The sequence below is a fragment of the Panthera uncia genome, chromosome D2 (genome assembly GCF_023721935.1).
Source record: "Panthera uncia isolate 11264 chromosome D2, Puncia_PCG_1.0, whole genome shotgun sequence".
Classification (NCBI taxonomy): Eukaryota; Metazoa; Chordata; class Mammalia; order Carnivora; family Felidae; genus Panthera; species Panthera uncia.
In genome coordinates this window covers 21,820,351-21,833,466 of record NC_064818.1, presented here as the reverse complement: position 1 = coordinate 21,833,466, position 13,116 = coordinate 21,820,351, and the positions used below count along the sequence as shown (strand labels likewise).

At 37.2% G+C, this 13,116-nt stretch overlaps 1 pseudogene; it reads left to right on the top strand.

The window, feature by feature from the left end:
* The first annotated feature begins 2,688 nt into the window (after positions 1-2,688).
* On the top strand, positions 2,689-2,798 carry LOC125933590 (uncharacterized; annotated as a pseudogene).
* Positions 2,799-13,116: the final 10,318 nt, after the last annotated feature.

Genomic DNA, 13,116 nt, shown 5'->3' with positions numbered 1-13,116 from the left:
TATCATCAATGGCAGATAAGGCCCAGGTTGCTCCAGCACCATTAGATCTTATCAGACGCAGTCCCCTTGCTCGCACAGTGATTTTGATCTGCACAACTATGCCCCAGTTCAGCCACATTTTTCAGTGAGCCCCTCTCAGGGATGTGGGGGTGCTCTGTTACTCTTGACCTTCAGAATCCACGTTGCCTTCCCTTTACTTCCATCTACAAATATGATGGCTATGCACAGTTCTCCTGGCTCTCAGTGTTTTCCCCCAACCCATTCATATTTTAGAGTTTGTGGAGATACCTTAAAACCTAGTAACTGTAGATACATAGATAGATAGATAGATTGATGACAAGTTAGGTAAATAGAAGATAGATACAGAGATATTTTATGCGGGTTGTTAGATTTTATATTCTAGTTGCTCTATTAGTTTTATATAGGGTTGTGGTTCTCAACTGGGGATGATTTTGTCCCCCAGAGGACACCTGCCAATGTCTAGAGACAGGTTCATTTTCACAAATGGAGATGAGATGGGAGTGGGGGTGGGGGCTACTATAGGCATCTAGGGAAGAAAGTCCAGGAGTGCTGTTAAACATCCTACAATGCACAGTTTAGCCCCACAACTAAGAATTGTCCAATACAAATTATCAATAGTGTTGAAGTCAAGAAAAACTGGTCTGTGGGAACCTGGGGAGACTCAAAAATTCAACTGACATCTTCCCAGATTCAAGTGACACCTTCCCAGCTGCCTCCCAGCCGCTTCATTAATTCATCTAGAAATTTTGTTTACTCCTATCCCCTTCTATCCACCTTCTAGTTCAAGTCCACATTTTCTTTGACCGGAGCTACTGGGACAGTTGTTTGGACTGCCTGAAGCCATTCTCCCTTCTCTTTAGTCCAAATCATCCTATCCATGATGCCAGAGTAATTCTCCCAAAGCGCAGCTCGTGTCATGCCAAACATCTGCTCAAAGAGATCCAGTGGCTCACCAGTATCTTGTAAATAAAGTTCAATCCCCTTATCTGGAAATTTGAAGTTTTCTGTGCTCTTTCCCAATTTTATCTTCCCAACTTTTACTTCCTCTACACCCCTACACCTAACCCGTAACACAGTCAAGTGGAAATCTTTACCATTTGGCTAATATGTCTCTTTTTTCTCAATTCTTCATTAAGACCACTCCATTATTTGTAGTGCCTTATCATCCTTCTAGCCCCAGCCCCCAAATTCCCTTGCACATGCAGGCCCCCAATGTCTCCCACTCCTCTTCTTTCTCCCCTACCCACTCTAACTAAAAATCCCCTTCCCCGTGTTGCGTATCTTAACATCTTGGATAAACATGTCTTATAGCATTTAAATTTGACATGTGCACACACACACACACACACACACACACGTATACATGCATACATACACACACATCCTGCTATATTATAATTTCACTGTGAGCAAAGATTGTGTAGTTTTCCTCCTGGCATTTCCCATAGTACCTAGCATAGACTTTTACAGAGTAAATGCTCAGTAGTACTTGTTGAATAAACAAATTAATAGAACTCAGGCCTAAAGGTAAGGTGACCATCCGCAATCCCTCTGGTCAGTGGCTGAAAGCAGATGATGCTAAAACAAAATCACAGTAGTAGGTTTCTAAGACCATTTTGGGTAAATGATGCTATAATCATCATCATTATTATTGCTGATAATTACTAATCTGGGACTGGCTGTTGAATGGACAGCAATGAACAATCTAATTTAGGTAACACAGCTACTGGTACCTAGAAGAATTTCTAGGCAGATATTCACTCAAGTAGAGGCTCAACAAGTGATTACCAATGTATAAAAATGAATACTAAATATTGGTAACAATTTTTGATAGTCCATCTCTCAAGTCTTTATATCTCTACCACTCTATGTATTTTGTTTTCATTTTGAGTTACATTTTTTTTTTAAATAGGATCACACTCGATATAAAAGATATGCCATAAATCTAAGTTATCTTATCTTGGGCACCTTTTCTTTTTTTTAATTTTTTTAATGTTTATTTATTTTTGAGAGAGAGAGAGACAGAATGTGAGTGGAGGATGAGTAGAGAGAGAGGGAGTCACAGAATCCAAAACAGGTCCAAAACAGAATCCAAAACAGAGCTGTCAGCACAGAGCCTGACACGGGGCTCGAACTCACAGACTGTGAGATCATGGCCTGAGCCAAAGTCGGACACTTAACTGACTGAGCCACCCAGGCGCCCCACCTTTTCTTTTTTTAATATTACATATGAAGTGATCTTTATAGACTCAGTGAGTCATTAAACATGTCATATGCACATGTATTTCTGTGGATAGCACATACATGGTGACTTGCTGATAGTATGTTATGCATACTGAAAGAATCCTCACCCTCCAAAATGCTCCCCCCACCTACCATTCCTGCTCTTTCCTGCTCATTATAGATTTTCACTTCGATGTTTAAAGCAGGAATCCTTATAAGTCATTTATCCCACGGTGGGAATGAGTTTCAGATTCCCTGCCCCCAGAGCCAGCGCAGGAAGGCCAGGATGTTTATGAGAACCAAGTACCATGGACAAGTTTGCCATTTTCATAATTTGGCCACAGGCCAAGAACTTCTCTGTTTCCTTCTAGTCATTTCTTCATTTTACAGCTTCTCCTCAATACAGCTTGACATGATCCCTATGCTTTTAAAAACTTTCTGCCTATCGCTTCTCAGCTTTTTGGCTAAGATCAAATGTAGTATCTGTTCTTATCAGTTTAAAAACTTTCCAGCCAGAAGAGAGAACATCAAAATATATTTTATTAGCACTCTTTAGAGCAAGAACGAGGCTGTGTGCCCCCATGTAGGAAGTTGCTTATGTATCATAGTTACACAATTAGTATGTGGAAATGGAAACTGAAAAAAACAAATCCTTATCCTCTATGTTTCATTGGTATTAAATGTAGAACGCTGCACCAAACCATTTTCGAGTGAAAATGTTAAGGATCTAAAAATGTGACAGGTTGTTTGGTTTTACAGTTTTAATCCACGTTATTTCAAAATATTCAAGATCACTCCGTTTTTTTCGCTTGGGGATTGAAATTATTCTTTGAGATCTAGACTCTTTCATGTCTCAAATACTAAATATCAATTAATGTCAAAAGAAGAAAGCTATGTGGAATGTGAAAGAAGGCCAGCTCACCCACCTGGTCATCTCTGCCAGGCACAACAATTTGGGCTAAACTCTGACGATCCTGCTATAAGTTCTTAGCAATTTTCTTCTCAGCGATTCCCAGACATGTTATACTCTAACTCACTTGTTATCACAACTGGAGGTGTAGTTAGGGTTCAGATGTCACACTACTTTCTTTAGGTTTGTGCCATGCTGAAACCACCCTTTCATGGTGTCCTTGGCTTCTTTCAGAAATGGAACCCGCATTGATGGACTCAATATATGCAAAGGCCCACTATCTAGCAAGTGGCTGTGTTTTCTTCATTTTGTAAACAGGCAGAGGCATCAGTGAGATTATTATTCAGCAAATTTTTACTTCCTCCCCCAACTCCCAGTTTCCTGAAGGGAATATACTTCCCCAGCCTTCTGAGGCTAAGCTTGGCCATGTGACTTACTTTGGCCTCACAGTAAAGCAGAGTGTAATGCCTTGCCTTCTTGATTTGGGCTTGACCACTCATGGGATTTGCTTCGGCCAATGGGATGTGAGCTGACGTGACACAAGACTTGACATAGGCTTGTATTTTGCCATAGAAAGAACATATCTTCTGTAATCCCTTGTTTAAGGAAAATGAGATACACGGAAGAGATCTTGATCTAACCTACAGTGTAGGGCCAGCTCAGACAAATCCCAGCACACATGTGAGAAGTGTTTCTTTGTGTACTAGGAGCGTGGTTGTCGTGGTGAGTGGCTAAGGCCATCAGTAATGCAATGTACTGAAGCCCCTATAACCTGCTATCTACTGCACTTTGACCTCTCTGACTCCAGTCCTTGTCACCTCCAGTCTATCTTGCCCAACACTGCCACTTTTAATGTCCAAAATCTCTCTTGTAATCATGCTGCTTTTTAGATGATGTTTTGGATATCTTTGTAATTAAGAGCAAGTTTCATAAACTGTGTCTTCTGAGAGCAAATATCCCTCAAATGATAAAAAAAAAAAATACTCCCTTGATAAAAGGCTCTGTAATCATATGTATCTGGGAAATGCAGGGTTGAAAAAAATGTTAATTAAGTTTTTGAATGTGTTTTTGTTTTTGTTTTTTACTGCATAACTTCTCTGAGCCCTTACTGTGTAAATGTGCATTGTGCTTCTTCAAGCAGGAGGCCTGGGAGACATCATGTTTTAAATTTGTTGACCCTGAAAACGTTTTATTTTCCAGGAACACAAATTAACATCTCAAGTATCACAATTTGGGAAATGGTAGTCCATAGGATAAAGCCAAACCTGCATGACATTAAAGAGCCTACACATGGGGGTGCCTTGGGTGGCTCAGTTGGTTGAGCGTCCAGCTTCAGCTCAGGACATGGTCTCATGGTTCATGAGTTTGAGTCTTGCCTCGGCTCTGTGCTAACAGCTCGGAGCCTGGAGCTTGCTTCTGCTTCTGTGTCTCCCTCTCTCTCTGTGCCTCCCCTACTTGCTCTCTGTCTCATGTGCAAGCACGGGAGGGGCAGAGAGATAGGGAGACACAGAATCTGAAGCAGGCTCCAGACTCCGAGCTGTCAGCACAGAGCCCAACGAGGGGCTCGAACCCACGAACCGTGAGATCATGACCTGAGCTGAAGTCCGATGCTTAACTGACTGAGCCACCCAGGTGCCCCAACCGTAATTTTTTTTTTTTTAAATAAAGAACGTACACAGGAACCAAACACATTTTTAACATATTTTTATAATTTTTTATATTTTACATTATAAAAATAGTATAATCTCAATGAAAGTTTTAAAAATACAGAAAAATAAAACCTTTTAATTATATATAGTCCCATTCCCCAGAAATGACTAGTATTTGATTTTTATTTTATTTCCTTCCAGTATTTATGTTATAAATACTTTATCTGCTTGTGATCCTATGGCACACTAAAATTATAAGTACAGACTTTACTTTTATATTTATAAAAAGATATATTACAAATGAAATATATTGTTAACATTTTTTTTCCTTTTTACTATGCCATATTTCAAGCAAATAAAATTGTGTGTACTATTTAAATAAGTGTAATGTACCTACCTACTATATCACTTTGCCAGATATGAACATCTTCATATACATGCCTCAGATTTTTGTTTTCTCAAGGAAAAATCACTGTAGAATGGTCAATGCCCCTTCTGATACCCCTCCCCAATTTTACATCTGTCCCCAAAGAAAACGGCCATCTTGAATTTATCATTTCCTTGTATACTTTTATAATTTGACTATATACATTGTATCCATAAACAAAGTAAGGTTTGATTTTTAAGTTTTTAAACTTATAAAACTCAGATCCCACTATAAATATTCCTTTGTAACTTACATTTCCTCTCTCAATATTATGTTTTTTGAGTTTTTCCACATTGTTCTTTGTAGCTCATGTTCGATGATTTTAATTACAGTATCGAAGATGCAACCAATTTTTTATCCATTTTTTTCCTTTTTATGGATTTTATATCCACATTTTTATCATTATAAGCAATGCTGCAACAATCTAAAAGTGTAATATGCTGGATCATGGATATGCACATTGTTAACTTTCCTAAATACTGACAGTAATTTCTAAAAGCTTGTGCTAATTTATATTCTCATAGTAGGGTGTGAGAGTTCCACAACACATCCTCACTACCAAAGGTATAGCCAAACTTTTAAATTATTGCCCATTCTGATGGGTTTGAAAATATATATTGAGGTTTTATTTTGAATTTCTCTGAAGACTTCTGAGGCAGAATATTTTTTCATGTTTACTGGTCATTCAAGTTTCTGCTTTTGTGAGTTGTGTTATTTATATCCTTTGAATATTGTGGTTTTGAAATTCAATTCCTTCCTAGTTATAACAATAAAACATGCTCAGTTGTGAAATTCTACAGCAAACTGCAAGGAAAAAAAAACATGAAATCACCTTAAATCCCACCACTTACTGGCTAATATTATTAACATTCAGCTACATTTTTCTTAGTCTTTTAATACATGTAATTGTTTTATACAGCTAAAGTAAGGAGCAACTGGAAGGAGGACCTTGGTGAGAAAATTTTCCACTGGGTTGTTCATAACCTTTTCTAGATTAAATCCCAGGAAATAGAGTTGTTTAATATGTGTTTGAAAAAAATACAGAACACTGTCCTTCAATATCTCCGGCATTGAAAGTGGCCGGAATATAAATATTCACTTTACTTTTATATAGAACGAAGTCAAAATTTTTGAGCCCTTTTCCAGCCTCTCTTACTTAGTGTTGCACATAGGTCGTCCATTGTCAACAAGCACTTGGAGAGAAGAATGCCATGGACACTACAAGAGGTTTCACCTGAGAGGGGGCACAATGGACTAAATGATACAGCTCACAAGTTACATCTGGTGCCAAGAAAGTGGAAAAAGTTAGGAGCGCAGAGAAATGCAGGAATGCCTTCAGGCTTGGAATTACAAAATTCAATTTATTATTGATTTTAGGATGTAAAGTGTGACTTCATCAACACAATGCCTAGAACTCCTCTTTTTGCTCATTTTTTATCTCCTGCATGTTTCTGGTATATTTGTAAGTGATATTTTTAAGTAGAAGGATCACATCAATGAACAGTTTCTGAGCCTTTGAATAATGGTGAAGGTCTTTCTGTGGCTGTCACACGTGAAAGACAATCTGGATGCTTTTAAAATTCTTGGGTTACAAACTTCCCATCCAAAAGCACTAAGATTTTTCTCAAATTCTGGCATTTGCTATTACAGAAAGGTTAAGGTCAGTCTTTGAAGGCAACATTTTTCTCTCTGCCTGGGCAAATGTAGGATTTATTTTTATTCTTCTAATTCAAACATGTTGGCCAGTCATGTTCAAGTGTGGTTCTCTTTTCTTTGATTTTGTCCAGCATACAGTGAATCCCCCTATTCTTGATACTTGTCTTTATAGGACTGGGAGAAGTGGCTTTTTACTTAATGTATGTTTTTGATTATTGCTTCATCTCCACTTGTGCTTGTTTCCTCCTTTGTAACACCTAAAGCCATTAGGTTTCATCTGCGGTGTCCGCTTTGCAGAGCCACAATCTTCTCCTTCATCATTTTTACCTTTTTATCCTTTTCTTCTGCATTTTGTAAGAGCCCTGGAACTTGTTTCATGCGTCACTGATTTTGTTTTCTAGAGTGTCTGTGCTATTCTTCCTCTTCTTTCTCTGGTATGGTTGACACACAATGTCACATTAGTTTCAGGTGTACAACATAGTGATACGAGAAATTTATACATTACCCTATGCTCACTAGTATAGCCACCATCTGTCCCAAACATTGCTGTCACAATATCATTGACTATATTATATTTATTCCTTATGCTGTACCTCTTATTCCTGTCACTTACCCATTCCATAGCTGGAAGCCTGTATCTCCCTCTCCCCTTTACCCATTCTGCCCATCCCTCCATTCCCCTTCCTTTTGGCAACCATCAGTTTGTTTTCTATATTTATAGGTCTGATTCTGCTTTTTTGCTTGTTTATTCATTTGTTTTAGATTCCACTTATGAGTAGAATCATATGGTACTTGTCTTTCTCCATCTGACTTACTTCCCTTGGCATAATATACCACATCTTCCTTAACCATTCATCTATTGATGGACAGTTAGGTTGTTTCTATATCTTGACTATTGTGAATAATGCTGTAATAAACACAGGGGTGGATATATCTTTTCAAATTAGTGTTTTCATTTTCTTTGAGTAAATACCCAATAGTTGAATTATTGGATCGTATGGTATTTCTATTTTAAAATTTTTCCTATTTTAATTTTAATTGCCGTACTGTTTCCCACAGTGGCTGTACGAATTTACATTCTCAACAACAGTGTACAAGGGCTCCTTTTTCTCTTCATCCTCACCAACAAATGTCATGTTTTCATCTTTCTTATTTTAGCCATTCTAAGAGGTGTAAAGTCATTATTTCTTGCGAGGTTTCTTTTTTTTTTTAAGTTTATTTCAAGAGAGAAAGAGCATGAGCAAGAGAGAGGCAGAGAGAAAGGAAGGGAGAGAGTCCCAAGTAGGCTCCACGCTGTCAGTGAGGAGCCCAAAGCAGGGCTAACTGGTGAGATCATGAACCGATCTCAGGTGAGATCATGACCTGAGCTGAAATCAAGAGTCAGCTGCTTAACCAGTTGAGCCACCCAGGTGTCCCTCTCCTGTGGTTTTGATTTACATTTCCCTGATTATTAGTGACATTGAGCATCTTTTCATGTGTCTGCCATCTATATGTATTCTTTGGAAAAATATCTATTCAGGTCCTCTGCCCATTTGTCAATCAGATTGTTTGAGTATTTTGATGTTGATGTGTAAGTTCTTTATATAGTTTGGATATTAACCCCTTATTGGATATATCTTTTGCAAATATCTTTTCCCATTCAGTAGGTTCTTTTTTTTTGTTTTGTTGATGGTTTCCTTTTCTGCACAAGAGCTTTTTTATTTTGGGGGTAGTACCAATTAGTTTATTTTTGCTTTTGTCTCCCTTGCCTTAGGAGACATACCTAGAAAAATATTACTATGACCAATGTCAGAGAAATTACTGCCTGTGTTCTCTTCTAGGATTTTTATGGTTGCAGGTCTCACATTTAGGTCTTTCATCCATTTTGAGGTGTTAAAAGGTGGTCCAGTTTCATTCTTTTACATGTAGCTGTCCAGTTTACCCAACACCATGTACTGAAGAGACTGTCTTTTCCCCAGTGTATATTCTTGTCTCCTTTTTCATAGATTAACTGACATATAATTGTGGGTTTATTTCTAGGTCCTATATTTTGTTCCATTGATCTATGTGTCTATTTTTGTGCCAGGGCCATATTATTCTTTACTGCTATTCAGTTTTATCCTGTTGTTTAGTTTTTGATGTTCTAAAAATCCTTTCTTCACTCGGAAATCTTTATTTTCATCTCATCCAAGTCTCTCATTATGACTTTCTACTACTATTTCACAGGGACAGGAAGTCTTGCATTCCACTACTGATAATCCGGTTTTCTAAAATTCTTTTCTGTTTACTATAACAAATCATCCACTAATATCTGCTTCTCCTCTAAGTCTTTAGGCTAGTCTTAGTCTCTTCCTTTGTGATGTAAGATTGTTAATATTCCCCCATAGTTTATTTTATTTTTCTGTCCATTTTTTCCATCAACAAGGAAAGATCTTTAATGATTTTTTCCCCAATAGGCAAAAAATATGTAAATTTCCCTCAACCCCTTCCTTGTGGACTCGGTTGTAAGCTGAATACACTTTTTGTACCTCAGCTGAAATTCTCATTGGCAGGTGTAGCTTCTAGTCTTAACTTCCAGAGTCCAGTGATCTCTAACCCCCATTTTATGTACAATGACTCTGCTACCTAAGAGGAAAGTTCTCCTCTCCCCCACTGCATAGTATTCTGACTCTGATCATATTCATTATTTTAAAGACTGACCTCCTTGTTCAAGTTTCCAAGTAGAAGAAGGAGTGCATAATGTGAACCAATGTCAGAAATTCCATTTTGATTAGTATGATGGTTGAAGCCCTGCAGATCACTAAAATGTCTTTTAGGTGTTTGCTTTTTTTTTTTTTTTTTTTTGAAATTTTGCTTAGTTGGAAATGTTAAGCACATATGTACTGAATTAAAGACTATGCTATTGAATGATAGGTAGAAAAGTTCTGCTATTCAAACTGATGTTCCCTGGCTTCATCTTATGCCCTCTTTTCAAAGTTCATGCCTATTCCCTAGAAATAAATTTATTGCTTATGAAGTAGTAAGATGTTAATCATTCTTTTTCACTTTTGTGCAGAAGTATCATTTCTATGCCTCAACCAGATCTTCTTAAATATTCCTTACCTAGGGGCACCTGGGTGGCTCAGTCGGTTAAGTGTCTGACTTCGGCTCAGGTCATGATCTCACAGTGTGTGGGTTTGAGCCCCGCATCGGGCTCTGTGCTGACAGCTCAGACCTGGAGCCTGCTTTGGACTCTGTCTCCCTTTCCCTCTGCCCCTCCCCCACTCATTTTCTCTCTCTTTCTCTCTCTCTCTCTCTCTCAAAAGTAAATAAACATTAAAAAAATTTTAAAAAATATTCCTGATCTACCCGTGAGGGCACAGAGTGGATTAAAATATAATTCTGGTATGGTAATTAGGGTTCTTTGGTTGCAATCAATAAAAATTGACTCTGGCTAACTTGAGCCAAAGGGAATATGTTGAAAATGTTCTAGAATCAGAGAGTTTGACAGGTAACTTGGAGACCAAGTTTGAAAGAGATAGAAGAAATGGCAACCTGAAAACCTGGAATCAAGGACTGCAAGAACTAGAGGGATGAACCCACAGAAGGAAGAGTCAAGCACCCTCCAGGTAAACTCTTATGCACTATCTGCTTGTTACTTTGAGATTCAAACTTCAGGGAACAAGTGTCCAGTGAACTTTAGATCACAAGCCTATTCCTTTTATCAGTGATAGCAGGGCTCCTGATTAGGATCCCACGATATGGAATCCCAATGGGAAGAGGTAAATGCCCCACAAAAACAAAGGTGCTGGTAAGAAGAATGGACCCTGTGGAGCCAAACTCCCATGAATGTCCATCATATGAAAATTAGACTGTACCTTCAAATTTCATTCACACAATCTTGTATCTTGCTCATTTAATTTCTTCTCATATATTAATTAGCTGGATTTTTGTTGGCTTTCTACCTCAAAATTGGTTAACAGCACAGTATTATTGGTTTTGGATGGCTCACAGAGAGGTCACATCTTACTGGGTGAAAAGAGACTTTGGAATCTGAAATCAAACACCAACCACTACACTTACTTAGCTATGTGATCTTGGACACACAACTTAGTTTTTCCAAGCCTTGGTTCCTAGTTTATCATTACTTTTTTTGAGAATTTAATGGGGTAATACATGTAAACTCACAGAAAGTATTCAATAAATAATCTATTGTGTTACTATATGGTTATAGTTGTGTAAATTGTTATTATTATTAACAATTGACTAATTTATATTGACCTGTTGTTCTTCACCTCAACCGGACTTTCAAATTAATCCTCTGATAACACTAACACTCAACAGTGGAAAGAGAGAATCCAAATAATCTTTCCTCAAACGTATAAACCTCATACCCAGTGAGTAATAAGCCACATTGGCCCCTGACTGGTCTACTAAAGGCAGGGCATCCTTTGGAGACTTTTAGTCCTATTCAAGAAATCAAACTATTGAATACGGTCAAAGAAATTATGGATAAACCACTCAGTGACCTGCTTAAAAGGCCTTCAATTACCATTTATTCCTAGGATGGGGAGAGTAACTCTGCCTGAGGAGAAATTAATGTATTGCACTTTAAATAGGCATTGACATATTATGGTGTGCACATTTGTTTGTCATAACTACAGGCAACATGCAAGACAAGTTCCAAACAGCAATGGAAAAAATGCAGTAAAAAAATTGTTTCATTGAAGAAACAGGTGGACTATTCTCAAATGGACATGGAATGGAACATTTTAAAGAATAGATCACATGTGAGGCCACAAAACAAGTCTCAATAGAATCAAGAACATAGAAATTATATCAAGGATCTCTTCCAACCACAATGATATGAATCTAGAAATCAATAAAAGAATGAAATCTGGACAATCACAAATATGTGGAAATTAAACAACATGATCTTTAGTAACAAACAGATCAAAGAAGAAATCAAAGGAGAAATGAAAAACCTATCTTGTAGTGAAGGCTCAACATACCAAAACTTATGGGATGCAGCAAAAGCAGTTCTAAGAGGAAGGTTTCCAGTTATAAACACATACATTAAGAAGAGGGAAAGATCTCAAATAAACAACCTAGCATCCTAGGTCCACAAGGACCTAGGAAAAGAACAAACTAGCACAAAGTTAGCAAAAGGAAGGAAATAATAAGGATTAGAGCAGGAATAAATAGAGAATAGGAAAGCAAAAGAAAAGATTAACAAAACTTAGAATTAATTCTTTTAAAAGACAAACAAAATTGACAAATCTTTAAACTAAGAAAAAAAGGAGAAAACACTAAAATGAATCTCATAATAAATGAAAGACATTACAAATGACACCACATAAATACAAAGGATTGTAAAAGACCACCATGAGCAATTACATGCCTACAAATTGGACAACCTGGACAAAATGGATAAATACTTGGAAACATACAACCACAAAGACTGAATCATGAAGAAATAGAAAATCTGAACAGACCAAAAATGAATAAAGAGATGGAATCAGTAATAAAAACTCCTTCCAACAAAGAAAAGTTCAGAACTGGATGGTTTCACTAGTGAGTTCTATGAAACATTTAAAGGAGAATTAAAACAAATGCTTTCCAAACTCTTACTCAAAAACAGAAGAAGAAACACTCTCAAAGTCATTTTTCTGAGGGTAGCATTACCCTGATAAAAAGCCGAACAAGGACACTATAAGAAGATTACAGGCCAATATTCTTGATGAATACAGATGCACAAATTCTCAACAAAATACTGGCAAAGCAAATTCAACAGCACATTGAGAATATTATACACCATGATCAAGCGGGATTCGTTCCCAGAATGCAAGGTTGGTTCAATATATGTGAATTAATAAATGTGATACATCACATTAATATTATGAAAGATTAAAATCATATGATCATCTCAATAGATGCAGAAAAAGTATTTGGCAATTCAACATACTTTCATGATAAAAACTCTGAATAAAATTGGGCATAAAACAATGTTCCTCAATATAATAAAGGCCACATATGATAAGCCCACAGTTAACATCATACTCATTGGTTAAACACTAAAAGATTTTCCTCTAAGATCAGAAGCAAGACAAGGGTACCTATCCTCAGCCCTCCTATTTAACATAGCATTAGAAATACTGGCCAGAGCAATCTGGCAAGAAAAAAATAAATAAAAGGTATCCAAATGAGAAAGGAAGAAGTAAAATTATCTGCTTGCAGATGATATGATCTTATATATAGAAAACTCTAGAGGC